Source organism: Stegostoma tigrinum, chromosome 27 (genome assembly GCF_030684315.1).
Source record: "Stegostoma tigrinum isolate sSteTig4 chromosome 27, sSteTig4.hap1, whole genome shotgun sequence".
NCBI classification, from domain to species: Eukaryota; Metazoa; Chordata; class Chondrichthyes; order Orectolobiformes; family Stegostomatidae; genus Stegostoma; species Stegostoma tigrinum.
The window spans coordinates 2,723,627-2,738,041 of NC_081380.1; the positions used below are offsets into that span (position 1 = coordinate 2,723,627).

The window sequence follows — 14,415 nt, forward strand, 5'->3', positions numbered from 1 at the left end:
TTCTGTGACCAAATAAGGTAGGTTTTATAGTTGGCTGCTAGACCTGCTCAAAACATGTTACTTTATATGGAGTATTGAATATGACTTTACAACTTGGTATAAACATTTGGGAGTTGTTTACTAATAATCTTCATAGACAGGATCGAATATTGTGGTGAGGGTTTGGTCAGCTCGTTGGCTGGTTGCCAGAGAAGTTTCAAATGACTAGATTTTGATTTAAAAGTTAGGAGCAAATAAGATTTTGGAGGAATGAGCCTTTGAGACCAACATTGAGAAGCACGTGCCCATAAGTCTTCAGAGAAGACCAAGAACCACAGACGTGATCTACACAACAAAAGTTGGTAACTTCACTTGTATCAGTAGTTATTTGTTTCAAGCCAGACTTAGAGTTAAAGTTAGAGGTAGGGTTAAATATGGGTTAAGTAAAAGTGAAGTGAGTTAAAGTTTTTAAATTGCATTAGATGAAGTAAGAAGTAAATATTGCAACAAACATATGTTTTATATTGAATATTAATCTCAAAGGAGTTTAATGAAAGAAACCCTTTCCTTATTTAAGTCTGGTCAGCTCCTTTCAGGTAACACTAGCATTTTCGCCACTACAGATATCAGGCTGACTGGTCCATAATTCCCATTTTTCCCCTCTACTTTCCTTTTTAAATGTCTAGGATGCCCTGTCCTCTAGTTGGTTCCCAAAATATTGATCCAGGAAACCATCCTGTGCACACTCCAGGAATTCCTCTTCTGTGGTATTGTGCTAGTTTAATTTGCCCAATCCAAACGCAGATTGAAGTCACCCATAAGTACAGCTGAAACTTTATTGCATTTACGTCTAATTTCCTGTTTAATGCCATTTGCAGCATTATAGGCCTGCATACATACATACCCGTACTGACGTTTTTGCCTGGTGGTGATGCTCTGTCTTCCCATACAGATTCCACATTATTGGAGCTAATTTGCTTCTTTGCTGTTCTGCTAATTTACTCTATAACCAGCATTGCAATTCTACTGGCTTTTCCTATTTTTAAAAATTCACTTGTGGGAAGTGGACATTGGTGGCTGGTGCATTTATTGCCTGTCTCTACTTGTACTTGGAAAAAGTGGTGGTGTAGTGCTGCTTTGAACTGCTGCAGTGCAAATGCTGTAAATTGACCCACGATGTCCTTAGGGAGGGAATTCCAGGATTTTGATCCAGTGACACTGAAAGAATGGTGTTATATTTCCAAGTAACGTTGGTGAGTGTCTTGGAGAGGAACTTGGTGGTGTTCCTATGTATCTGCTGCCCTTGTTCTTCTAGATAGAAACAGTTGTAAGTCATCGGAAGGTGCTGTTTGAGGATCTTCCTTGAGTTTCTGCAGTACATACTGGAGTTGCTATTGAGCATCAGTGGTGGAGGGAATTGATGTTTGTGAATGTGGTACCAATCAGCTGGCTGCTTTATCCTGGATGGCGTCAAGCTGCTTGATTTGTTATTGGGGCTGCACCCATCCAGGCAAGTGTGGAATGTTCCATCACACTCCAGTCTTGTGCCTTGTAGCTGGAGTACAGGCTTTAGAGAGCCAGGAAGTGAGTTACTTATCACAGGATTCCTAGCCTCTGACCTGCTCTTGTAGCCAGTGTTTATGTGGCAAGTCCAGTTGAATTGCAGTTCACTGTTAGCCCAAGAATGTTGATAGCGGAATTTAGTGATGGAGATTTGATTCAGGGATTCAATGAAACCATTGTGTCAAGGACCATTGGTTAGATCCTCTCTAGAGGTATCATTGCCTGGTGTTTGTGTGGGATGAGTGTTACTTCCCACGTCAGCCCAAGCCTAGATATTACCCAGATCTTTTTGCATTTGAACATAGATTTCCTCAGAATCTGAAGTTGTGAATGGTACTGAACTTTACACAATCATCAGCAAATGCCCCTACTTCTGACCTTTATGACAGAGTGATGGTTATTGATGAAGCAGCGGAAGATGGTTGCAGTTAGTATACTATCATGATGAGCTCCTGCGGAGATGTCCTGGAGCTGAGAGGACTGACCTCCAACAACTGCAGCTATCTTCCTATGTGTCAGGTTTGACTTCAACCAGCAGGGAGTTTGTCTGCAGATGCTCATTGATTCCAGTTTTGGTAGGACTCAGTGATGCCCCACTCAGTCAAATGTGGCCTTGATGTAAAGGGCTGTCACACTCGCCACCTCCTCTATAATTCAGCTTTTTTTGCCCGTGTTTGAACCAAGGCTGTAATGAGGCCAGGAGCTGAGTTGCCCTGAGCACGTGTTGCTTGATGGCACTGTTGAGGACACCTTCCATCATTTTACTAATGCTTGAGTATATGTCTTTTCTTTGTGCTGAATACGCTTTGGATGTTTAGTTCCCATCTCTGGTCACCGTGCAGCTCTATCTCTGTGATCCCAATGATACCACACCTGTTTTTATCTATTTGTGCAATTAATTAACCCGCTTCATTGCGAATGCTCCACATGTGAACATGCAAAGCCTTTTTTAATTGTTACTTGTCCCATTCTGATGCGTTTTTCACTGTGACCCTGTTTGATCCTGACCTTTGATTTCTCTACTATCACTCTTCTTATTTCCCCTTCTATCCTTCACTCTTGTCATTTGATTCCCCTTCCTCTGATTCCTTGTGTTCATTTCTATCTCCCTGCCATTTTAGTTCAAAACCACTACAACTACACTAGCAAATACACTCTCTCTCTGACATCAGTCCACCTGGTCCCACCTTTGCCAGAACCAATCCCCATGCCCCAGGAATCTGAAACTTGTACCATCTCTTCAGACAAATATTCATGTAAAATATCCTGCAATTTCTACACTTTGAGTGTGTGGTACTGTTAGTAATTTTGAGATCACTATTTTTAAGGTGTTACTTTTCCATTTCCTCATTCCTTTTTGTTTTGCTTTTAGAACTTTTTTTGTTTGCTCATGTTGGGACCAAAAAGTGTGTGCTAGACCACGAGCTGTTCATCCTTCTCGGTAACCTCACCCCCACAATTCTTCCAGAATGTCCTGTCGCTATTCTGAGATATCCTGGACTATAGCACCTGGCAACATATCTTCTGGAGTCTTGTTTGTGGCCACAAAAATACCTGTCTGTTCCCCTCACAATTGAAACCTCTAACTATTGCAATCCCACACTCTACTCTTCCCCTGGCGCAACCATTGGGAAACTTTCTCCTGAGACACCATCCCCCTTAATGGAATCCAAAGTGGTATATCTGTTCTGCAGGGAAATAATGACAGGAGCCTTCTGCAATACTTCCCTAGTCCTCTTGCTGTGACTGGTGGTTACCCATCCCTGCAGAGTCGTAGCCACTGTGACGACTTCTCTGCACATGCTATATATACATGATACTTTATACTTAGATGCTCCATAGTGTTCCCAACTGCTGCTATAGCTCTGATATCTGGGCTTCCAGGACCTGCAGCTGCAGACACTTCCTATACACACATTGGCCTAGGGCACTTGAAATAGTCTTGGCTTCCCTCAAAGAGCACATCAGCGGTGTTGCGTTTTCCTGCTATGACTTCTGTCTTTAAATTAAACCTTTTCAGGAGATGCTTAATATCAAATACTATTACTTACTCTCTTGCTGTTATTCCCCGGTCATCGTTACAGTTGAATATGGTCCTTACAAACTAGTTGCCACAAAAAAAGTTGTAAGCTACAAGATAATAAAATGTGAGGCTGGATGAACACAGCAGGCCAAGCAGCATCTCGGGAGCACAAAAGCTGACGTTTCAGGCCTAGACCCTTCTTCAGAGGGGGGGGTGGGGTGAGGGTTCTGGAATAAATAGGGAGAGAGGGGGAGGCGGACCGAAGATGGAGAGAAAACTCATATTCTGCTTGGGAACCCTGCAGCCTAATGGTATCAATGTGGACTTCACCAGCTTCAAAGTCTCCCCTTCCCCCACCGCATCCCTAAACCAGCCCAGTTCGTCCCCTCCCCCCACTGCACCACACAACCAGCCCAGCTCTCCCCCCCCCCCCCCCCCCACCCACTGCGTCCCAAAACCAGTCCAAGCTGCCTCTGCCTCCCTAACCTGTTCTTCCTCTCACCCATCCCTTCCTCCCACCCCAAGCCGCGCCCCCATCTCCTACCTACTAACCTCATCCCACGTCCTTGACCTGTCCGTCTTCCCTGGACTAACCTATCCCCTCCCTACCTCCCCACCTATACTATCTCCACCTATCTTTTCTCTCCATCTTCGGTCCACCTCCCCCTCTCTCCCTATTTATTCCAGAACCCTCACCCCATCCCCCCCCCCCCCCCCCTCTGATGAAGGGTCTAGGCCTGAAATGTCAGCTTTTGTGCTCCTGAGATGCTGCTTGGCCTGCTGTGTTCATCCAGCCTCGCGTTTTATTATCTTGGATTCTCCAGCATCTGCAGTTCCCATTATCTCTTGTAAGCTACAAACCATTTTTAAAAAAAAAATCAAAAGCATCTCTTCCCTTTTCAGTGAATTTCTATTGTGATCCAAATTCCCAGATACATTCATTCTGGCTGTCTCTCTCTCAAGATATGCTCTTTCTCAACTAGTTTTGCACACAGCCTACTCTGATACCCTGCCTAGAAAGACAGAAAACTGTATTTGTGTCCTGGTATTTTTCCTTTAATAATTAAAGCAGAAATGGTCCTGTGAATATTTGACCAGACACACATTTTATTTTACAGGCCCGTCTCTTCTCTTTTTTTCCTCATTCTGTTCAGCTAAGTTACCTCGCACCTGTGGAGCAGATGGGACCTGAATGTGACCACTTCACCTCAGTCCCTAAAAATTACTCTCTCCAGTACTGGCCTTGAAACTATGAGCCAAAGGTTAGGACTCTTGTGCTGTACTGACTGACCTAGTCAGCCTTGAAAGATTCCATGTACTCTTTGACGTTTTTTAAGCAGATAGACTATTATCTACCTCTGGAGTAGATGGGACATAACTTCTGATCCATATGTTGAACAGTACACTGTGCCACAACAGCCCTGTGTAATACTCTATCACAATTGAACTACCTGTTTGTAATCAATCAGATTCTGTTTCAGATGTGTGCGATATGAACTTGGAAAGGGCTGCTCAGAATCTGTCATGTATGTGACAATTCCAATGTAGAGCCAGTTGCTTTGCTTTGCATGTGCTAAGCCGTGGCAGCTGCTATGAAACATAATTATTGCTGAGGACTGATGCCCATGGCTTGCGATAAGTACTTGCTTTAATTATAAATCTCTAACTGACAGTACCTTGGCATACTCAGTCTAACCTTCTCCATACCTGGCTGGCTGCCAACATTTCCTCCTTTTATCAAAATAATAGCTGACTACTTTCCAAGGTGTTCAGAAAGCGTTGCGCGCGTACAGTCTTTCCAGTCATGGTTTAATTTTGCACTGCCAAAATGATGGGGACTGCCTCCATTAGCCAATACACTTCAATCCTAATTCCACTAAATATTCTTTTACCAATTCACATGACTGTATTGCTAAATGTTTTTTTGACTTAACCAATAAGCTCTGACTGCCAACATTCATGGAAAAAGTACCTTGGAATAATTTGTCCCAGTTATCCAAAATCATGTTATATGGCTATAAACGCAAACCTAGCATATGCTGTAATGTAACCACGAGACGTTTGCAGCTGTTCAGTTTTTAAACTGTGTAACTGGGTGAATTAGCGCCTGGAGCTCATTCTATTAGTCAGTTAGGTTGTGACTGAATTTCAGCTTAATTCCACTTTACCTGTTTCACCTCTATATCTTTGATTCCTTTGCCTCCAAAAATGATTATATTCTTCAAAAAAAACAAAATTGCCCAGATATTCACAACTGAAGTGTCATTTCCTTGCATTTATTTTTAGCTTCTTTGAAACAAAGGCCAACTTTAAGACACCTTTAAACTACTTCATCTTTAAAATCACTGATACCAGCCAATCTGTCCCATTGCCTCTGAATGTTGTCAGTTTGTGTGTGTTGGTTAAACCGTTGTTCAGATTTGTGGGTGACAATGGCACACAAGCGAACACATAGAACATAGAACAATACAGTGCAGAACAGGCCCTTCAGCCCTCAATGTTGCGCTGGCCTGTGAACTAATCTAAGCCTATCCCCCTACACTATCCCAACATCATCCATATGCTTATCCAAGGACTGTTTAAATGCCTCTAATGTGGCTGAGTTAGCTACATTGGCAGGCAGGGCATTCCATGGCAACAATAATGATCCACAGGATTGAAGGGAGGGGAGGCTGGCAATGCGACCTAAACAAGTCTGTCTTGTAGCCTGAGTTGTGCAATATGCCAAAGATCTATACCAAAGCATTGCAACCATGTGATCTAGCAGCCTTTGAGGGCAGTGTTCTTTAATCAAGTAAGTAGAAGCTGCTGACTACATTGATGAGCTCTTTAATCTTTTCTGCATTCTACATACCTACTGTCGCTCAGATTGTGCCAGTCTAATTTGCCACTAAAATAAATGCCTAGCTCTCAGATCAACCAACATGAACTGCTTCTTGCTGGAAAACTGTCTCCTATCCTCCATTATAAAATAAACTACGTTCTGCTAATACTCCCAGCTGTTACCATCTTTGCTATTGCATTTGCTATTCTTAAAAGAATAAAACAAACACAACTTTCCCATTGAATCGCAGTCAGCACTTGTAGAGATGTACCACAGCACTGAGTCAGCCATTTTGAGAAGAAAAATCATTAAGAGCAAACCGAACTGGTAAATTAGATGTGGGAGGTGTGAAGAAGATCTATGTCAGAGACTGATGAACAGGATTAATAAACGTTTGTTCAATCTCTGAGTGCATTTTTTGTATGTTTATGCATTTTGCATTTGTGCAGATGCTTAGATGCTAGCAGTCCTGCATTGTAACTGAGGCTTCCCTGCTCCTGTCAGAGGTAATACTTTTTACTACATCAATGCAGTGTAAGAGCCTAATCATTCTCAAAGGCATTCTTGTGGCTTTGTGTAGAGGTCATAACCAATAGTACAGCAAATACATTGTCTGAAGCAAGGTGAGACTGGAGTGTCACCATGTTCTGGCTAGTTACATTTTGATCATCTGGGAGTATGACCACCTCAAGCACAAGCCTTGAAGAAAGTACCACTGATCTGCCAAATTCCACACCATTCCAATCGAGATGTGTATGGAATTTTGAAGAGACAAGTATTCAAGTTAGAATCATGGAAAATTAAAATTAGTGCCAGTGTGCATATATATTCAGCTTTACTCCACTTTCCTGTCTGCTCCCCATCTCATGAGTTCCTGAAATGCCAAAAGTCTGCCTTGACTTTTCTAGAATCCAGGATATGTTTTGAACAGTCTCAGCAGATTGGAAGCTAACAAATGTAATGCTACTGTTTAGGAAGTTTAAATAAGAGAAATTGCAAATGGAGAAGGGCATAGTTGGTTGGAGTGGACTGGGAAACAATAGACAGGTTTTTTTAAATTCATTCCTGGGATGTGGGTATAACTGGCTGGCCAGCGTTTCATAGAATCCGTACAGTGTGGATTCACAACATACAGCCCAACAAGTCCACACCGTTCCTCCGAAGAGCACCTCACCCGGACCCCATCCTCTAAGCCTGGATTTCCCATGTCTAACTGACCCAACCTAAACATCCCCAGGCACTATGGGCAATTTAGCATGGCCAATCCCCCTACCCTGCATATCATTGGACTGTGGGAGAAAGCTGGAGGAAACCCACACAGACACAGTGAGAGCGTGCAAACTCCACACAGACTGTCGCCCGAGGGCGGAATTGAACCTGGGTCCTTGTGCTAACCACTGAGCCTGTCCCTTTATTGCCTGCCCTAACTGCCTTTGAATCAAGTGGCATTCTAGGCCATTTCAGAAGACAGTTGAGACTGAACCACGTTGCTGGAGTGACATTAAAAAGGAAGACAGACAGACAAAGACGGTGACCACGTGGGGAATGACTCAAACGGCGAAATAAACCTGCACTGCGGTCTGATCCTGCAGTGAGTCTTGGTAGCTGACTGATCTGTTTGATTTTAAGTCTCTCTGGCCAGTGGAGTCACCAAAAAAAAATTAACAAATAGTTAAATTCTCAAAGTGATCTTGAAGAACTGTGGGAGAGCTCCCAGCAGAGGAGCAGTAAAATGGCTTTGAAAAATGTAACCTTACTGATTTTGTTTTTGTTTTGTTTTTTGTAAATCTACAACAGTGAGTAAAGTGATTTCCTTTTGGATTTTTTAATTGAGAGATCTCAATTAAAACTTTAAAAATGTAAGATATAGGTAACTGCTTTTTTTCTGGGTCTGTAGCTTGTTAATGTGCAAAGATGGCCTTTAGTAGAATGATGTGCTCTTCCTGTTGGATGTGGGAGATTAGGGAGCGTTTCCATGTTACTAATATGTCTACAGTTTGTGTGTCTGGTTGCGAATGCTATTGGATTGCATGGATCAGTTGGTACAGCAGTTTTAGAGGTAGTGAATTTACAGAAGCTAGGAGCTGTGAGAGACCGAATCTAATTTTGAAATTCTAAATTTAAAGAAGGCCAATTTTGAAGGTATTAGGCAGGAACTTTCAAAAGTGATTGGGTAGATTTTCGCTGGTAAAGGGGCTGTTGGAGTATGGGAATTCTTCAAAAATGAGATAACGAGACTCCAGAGATATGATCCTGTCAGGGTGAAGGGCAAAGCTGGTAGGTTAATGGAATGGTGGATGAATAGAGAAATTGATGTGGAGGTGCTGGTGTTGGCCTAGGATGGCAAAGTCAAAAAAAATATCTCGACACCAGGTTGTAGTCGAACAGCAGGTTTATTTGAAAACAAGCTTTCAGAGCCCCACTCCTTCAGGTGACTTACTAAGACCTGATGAATGGTCCAGGCCTGAAACGTTGTCTGTTCTTCTCCTCTGCTACCTGACCTCCTGTGTTCCTCCACCTCTACACTGATTTGACTCTAACTAGCATCTGCAGTTCTTTCTATCTCCAAGTAATTGCTGCTTTGCTGAGATATCTGTATTGTCGATAGTTACAGGTGAGGTGCCCCTGGAGGTTGGCTAATGTACCACTATTTAAGAAGGGTGGTAAGTAAAAGCCAGAGAACTAGACACTAGTGAGTCTGAGATAATAAAATGTGAGGCTGGATGAACACAGCAGGCCAAGCAGCATCTCAGGAGCACAAAAGCTGACGTTTCGGGCCTAGACCCTTCATCAGAGAGGGGGATGGGGGGAGGGAACTGGAATAAATAGGGAGGGGGGGGGGGGAGGCGGACCGAAGATGGAGAGTAAAGAAGATAGGTGGAGAGGGTGTAGGTGGGGAGGTAGGGAGGGGATAGGGTCAGTCCAGGGAAGACGGACAGGTCAAAGGAGGTGGGATGAGGTTAGTAGGTAGCTGGGGGTGCGGCTTGGGGTGGGAGGAAGGGATGGGTGAGAGGAAGAACCGGTTAGGGAGGCAGAGACAGGTTGGACTGGTTTTGGGATGCAGTGGGTGGGGGGGGGGGAAGAGCTGGCTGGTTGTGTGGTGCAGTGGGGGGAGGGGATGAACTGGGCTGGTTTAGGGATGCAGTAGGGGAAGGGGAGATTTTGAAACTGGTGAAGTCCACATTGATACCATATGGCTGCAGGGTTCCCAGGCGGAATATGAGTTGCTGTTCCTGCAACCTTCGGGTGGCATCAATGATGCCACCCGAAGGTTGCAGAGGAACAGCAACTCATATTCCGCCTGGGAACCCTGCAGCCATATGGTATCAATGTGGACTTCACCAGTTTCAAAATCTCCCCTTCCCCTACTGCATCCCTAAACCAGCCCAGTTCATCCCCTCCCCCCACTGCACCACACAACCAGCCCAGCTCTTCCCCCCCCCACCCCCCCCCCCCCCACCCACTGCATCCCAAAACCAGTCCAACCTGTCTCTGCCTCCCTAACCGGTTCTTCCTCTCACCCATCCCTTCCTCCCACCCCAAGCCGCACCCCCAGCTACCTACTAACCTCATCCCACCTCCTTTGACCTGTCCGTCTTCCCTGGACTGACCCTATCCCCTCCCTTACCTCCCCACCTACACCCTCTCCACCTATCTTCTTTACTCTCCATCTTCGGTCCGCCTCCCCCCCCCCCTCCCTATTTATTCCAGTTCCCTCCCCCCATCCCCCTCCTCTGATGAAGGGTCCTAGGCCCGAAACGTCAGCTTTTGTGCTCCTGAGATGCTGCTTGGCCTGCTGTGTTCATCCAGCCTCACATTTATTATCTTGGAATCTCCAGCATCTGCAGTTCCCATTATCTCTGATACTAGTGAGTCTGACGTCGGTGGTGAGTAAGTTATTGGAGGGGACCCTGAGCAACAGGATTTATATGTATTTGGAAAATCCAAGACTAATCAGAGGTAGTCAATATGACTTTGTGTGTGAGAAATCGTATCTCATTAATTGAGGTTTTTGAAGTAATAACGAGAATTAATGAGGACAGAATGGTGGGCATGATCTATATGGATTTCAATAAGGCATTTGACAAAGTTCCTCATGATAGACAAGTTAGCAAGGTTAGAGCATGTGGAATACAGGCAGAACTAGTCATTTGGATACAGAACAGGCTTGAAAGTAGAAGATAAGGTGGTGATGGAGTGTTTGCTTTTCAGACTGGAGGCCTGTGACCGGCAGTGTGCCACAGGAATCAGTGGTACCACTGCTTTTCATCGTTTAATATAAATGATTTGGATATGAACACAAGAGATATGGTTAGTAAATTTGCAGGTGAAAAGTGGAAAAGCGGATTGGGAGGCAGATACTAGAAAGGTGCAGAAGTCACGGTTGTAGTCATGGGTGACTTCAACATTCCAAATATTGATTGGAAACATTTTAGTTCTAATAGCTTAGATGGAGTGGATTTTATCCAGTGTGTTCAGGAAGGATTTCTGATGCAGTATGTAGATAGACCAACATGAAGAGAGGCCACTTTAGATTTGGTGCTTGGCAATGAACTGGGCCAAGTGTTAGACCTGTTGGTAGGAGAGCATTTTAGCAGTAGCGATCATAACTGTTACTTTTACAATAGTCATGGAAAAGGATAGGTACATACAGCAGGGTAAGCTTCATAATTCGGGCAAGGGTAATTATAATTCTGTACGGCAAGAACTGGGTAGCATAAAATAAGGACATGCTGCCAGGGAAGAGCACTACAGAAATGTGGAGATTGTTTAAGGAATGCATACTGCATGTGATCGATATGTTTGTCCCTAGCAGACAGGGAGGATGCAGTTGAGTGAGGGAGCCTTGGGTCTCGAAAGGTTGAATGACTGAGGAAGAAGGAAGCTTATATAGGTTTAGGAAGCAAGGATCAGAAAAGGCTCTCGAGGGATACAAGTTAACCAGGAAGGAGCTGAAGAAAGGGCTTAGGAGAACTAGATAGGATCAAGTGAAAAAGCCTTGGGGTTTTTTCACATACGTGAGGAATAAGAGAATGACCAGAGAAGGGGTATGGCCGAACAAGGATTGTAAAGGGAAATTGTGCACGGAGCCTAAAGAGATAGAGAAGGTCCTCATTGAATACTTTTTTTGGTATTCATAGAGGGACCTACTAATATGGGAGGACAGTGTGAAACAGGCTGGTAGGCTAGAGGAGGTCGACGTTAGTAAGGAAGATGTACTAGGAATTTTGAGGAACTTGAAGATAGAGGACAATATGAAGGTGGGTCAGTTGTGGATAGTGCGGAGGGCTGTTCTAGATTACAAAGGGACATTGATGGGATGCAAAGCTGGTCTGAGAAGTGGCAGATGGCGTTTAACCCTGAAAAGTGTGAGATGATTCATTTCAGAAGGACAAACTTGAAAGCAGAATACAGAGTTAATGGAAAGATTCTTGGCAGTGTTGAGGGGCAGAGAGATCTTGGGGTTCATATCCACAGTTTCCTGAAAGCTGCCACCCAGGTGGATAGAGTTGTTAAGAAGGCGTATGATATGTGAGCTTTCATTAATAGAGGGATCGAGTTCAACAGCCGTGAAGTTATTCTCCAGCTGTACAAAAGACTGATTCGGCCACATCTGGAGTGTTATGACCAGTTCTGATCGCCTCATTACAGGGAAGATGTGGAGGCGTTGGAAAAAGTGCAAAGGAGATTAACCAGGATGTTGCCTGGAATGGAGGGATGGCCTTACGAGGAAAGGTTAAGAGAGCTTTTTCTTTAGAACAACCACGGATGAGAGTTGACTTGATAGAGGTGTACAAGATGATCAGAACCATAAATACAGTGGACAGCCAGAGACATTTTCCTAGGGTGGAGGTAGTTATTATGAGGGGGCATAGTTTTAAAGTGAGTGGAGGTCGATTATTGGGGAGACGTAAGAGAGGCTCTTTATTCAGAGTGGTAGGGGTGTGGAATGCATTGCCGGCGAGGGTAGTGGAATCGACCTCCTTAAGGGCATTTAAGTGTCTATTAGATAGGCACTTGGATGATAGTATAAGGTAGGGGTGAAGGTTAGGTAGACCTTAGGATTAGGGTAAAAGTTCGGCACAACATCTTGGCCCAAAGGGCCTGTACTGTGCTGTACTGTTCTGTTGTATGTGGCACCAAAATTTGTGGATGGCAAAGAAGGTTACCTTAGTTCAACAGGATTTCATCAGATGGCCAATGGGTTGAGGAGTGGCTGATGAAGTTTAATTTAGATAAATGAGAGCTGCTGGATTTTGGAAAGGCAAATCAGGGCAAGACTTACTCACTTATTGGCAAGGTCCTAAGTGTGTTGCTGAATGTAGACCCCTTGGATTGCAGGTTCATTGCTCCTTGAAAGTGGAGTTACAGGTAGACAGGATCATGAAGAAGGCATTTGGTATGCTTGCCTTTATTGGTCAGTTCATGGAGTATAGGAGTTGGGAGGTCATGGTGCGGCTGTACAGGACATTTGCTTATGCCGCTTCGGGATTACGGCGTGCAATTTTGATTCACACTGCTATAGAAAGGATTTGTATGTAACTTGAATGAGTTCGGAAAATATTTACAAGGATGTTGCCAGGGTTGTATGGTTTGAACAATAGGGAGAGGCTGAATAAGCTGGAGCTAATTTCCCTGGAGCGTTGGAGGCTTAGGGCTGACCATTTAGAGGTTGTATAAAATCATGAGGGGCACGGATAGGGTAAATAGACAAAGTCTTTTCCCTGGGGAGGGGCAAGTCCAAAACGAGAGGCATAGGTTGATGAGAAGGTAAGATTTAAAAGGGACCAAGGGGCAGTGTTCTCACCCAGAGTGGTGCTTGTATGGAATTAGCTGCTAGAGGAAGGGGTGGAGGCTGTTACAATTACATTTAAAAGGCATCTGGATGGGTATAAGAATAAGAAGGGTTTAGAGGGATGTGGGCCAAATGCTGGCAAATTTAATTTTAAGATATCTGCTCAGCACTGATGAGTTGGACCAAAGGGTCTGATTCCATGCTGTACAGGTCTATCACTCTGTGTAGGCCTGACCAGGTGAGGATAGCAGATTTCCTTCCTTGAAGGGTACTATGTGTCAGATGGGTTTCCACTGACAATTGGCATTGATTTCATGGTCATTACTGGACTCTTAATTCCAGGTTTTGTTTTTTATTGAATTCAAGATCCAACATCAGCCTTACTGGGATTCAAACCCAAATCCCCAGCTTATTAGCTGAGTTTCTGAATTAATAGTCGAGCAATAATGCATTACATACTTAGAGTATTTAGAAACACACATGATCAAGCAAAGTCTTGAGGAGGAAATTGTGTCTGAGAAATTTGTTACCTTTTCAAAGAATTAAAATAAACAGAACAGATAAAGGGGATCTAACAGATTTGGATTTTCAGGAGGTATTTCATAAATTTCTATAAATCAGGCTACTTAAGAGCCCATGGTGTTGGAGGTAGTCTATTAGCATGAATAGAGGACTGGCTTATTAATAGAAGATAAGGATTTAGGATAAAGGGTCAGTTTTCATGTTGGTAGACTTTAATTATTGGAGTTGTAGAGGACAGAAAAAGCCCCTATGACTCATCGTACCAGTCAAAAACAGCCACCTATTCTGATCCCATTTTCTAACAATTGGCCCTTTTATAGCCCTGTATGACTTTGGCATTGTGAGTGCGCGCCTAAACTTCCGAAAATGTTATGAGGACTGTCTGAAGAAAGGTTGAGAACGGGACTTGATTGGGTAGGTAGGCATAGTGTGGCTGTTTTTCCTTGTGGCAAGATGGCAGGCTAACTTGCCTGTAGTTTCTGTTTTCTGTCCCTGGTTTGAATAGCCCTGTGTTACCGTTTGTTTACTTACAATCTGGTAAAACTGTTCTAGACTCTGGGAGATATCGTGATATGCAGTTGGTCATGATGATCACTTCCTCCTAGACCATCTATTACCATCCCTCTAGCCCCCAACCGTAGAACCTTCTCCCTCCCTCCCCCCTCCCGAGTTTGCCCTCCCCCCTCCCGAGTTTGCCCTCCCTCCCCC

The 14,415-nt window shown here is 44.0% G+C and overlaps 1 protein-coding gene across 1 annotated transcript in view; it reads left to right on the forward strand.

Annotated features, from left to right (window-relative positions):
* LOC125464556 (protein phosphatase PTC7 homolog) overlaps positions 1-14,415 on the forward strand; it is an 81,476-nt gene that overhangs the window by 48,165 nt on the left and 18,896 nt on the right. The window lies entirely within an intron of this gene.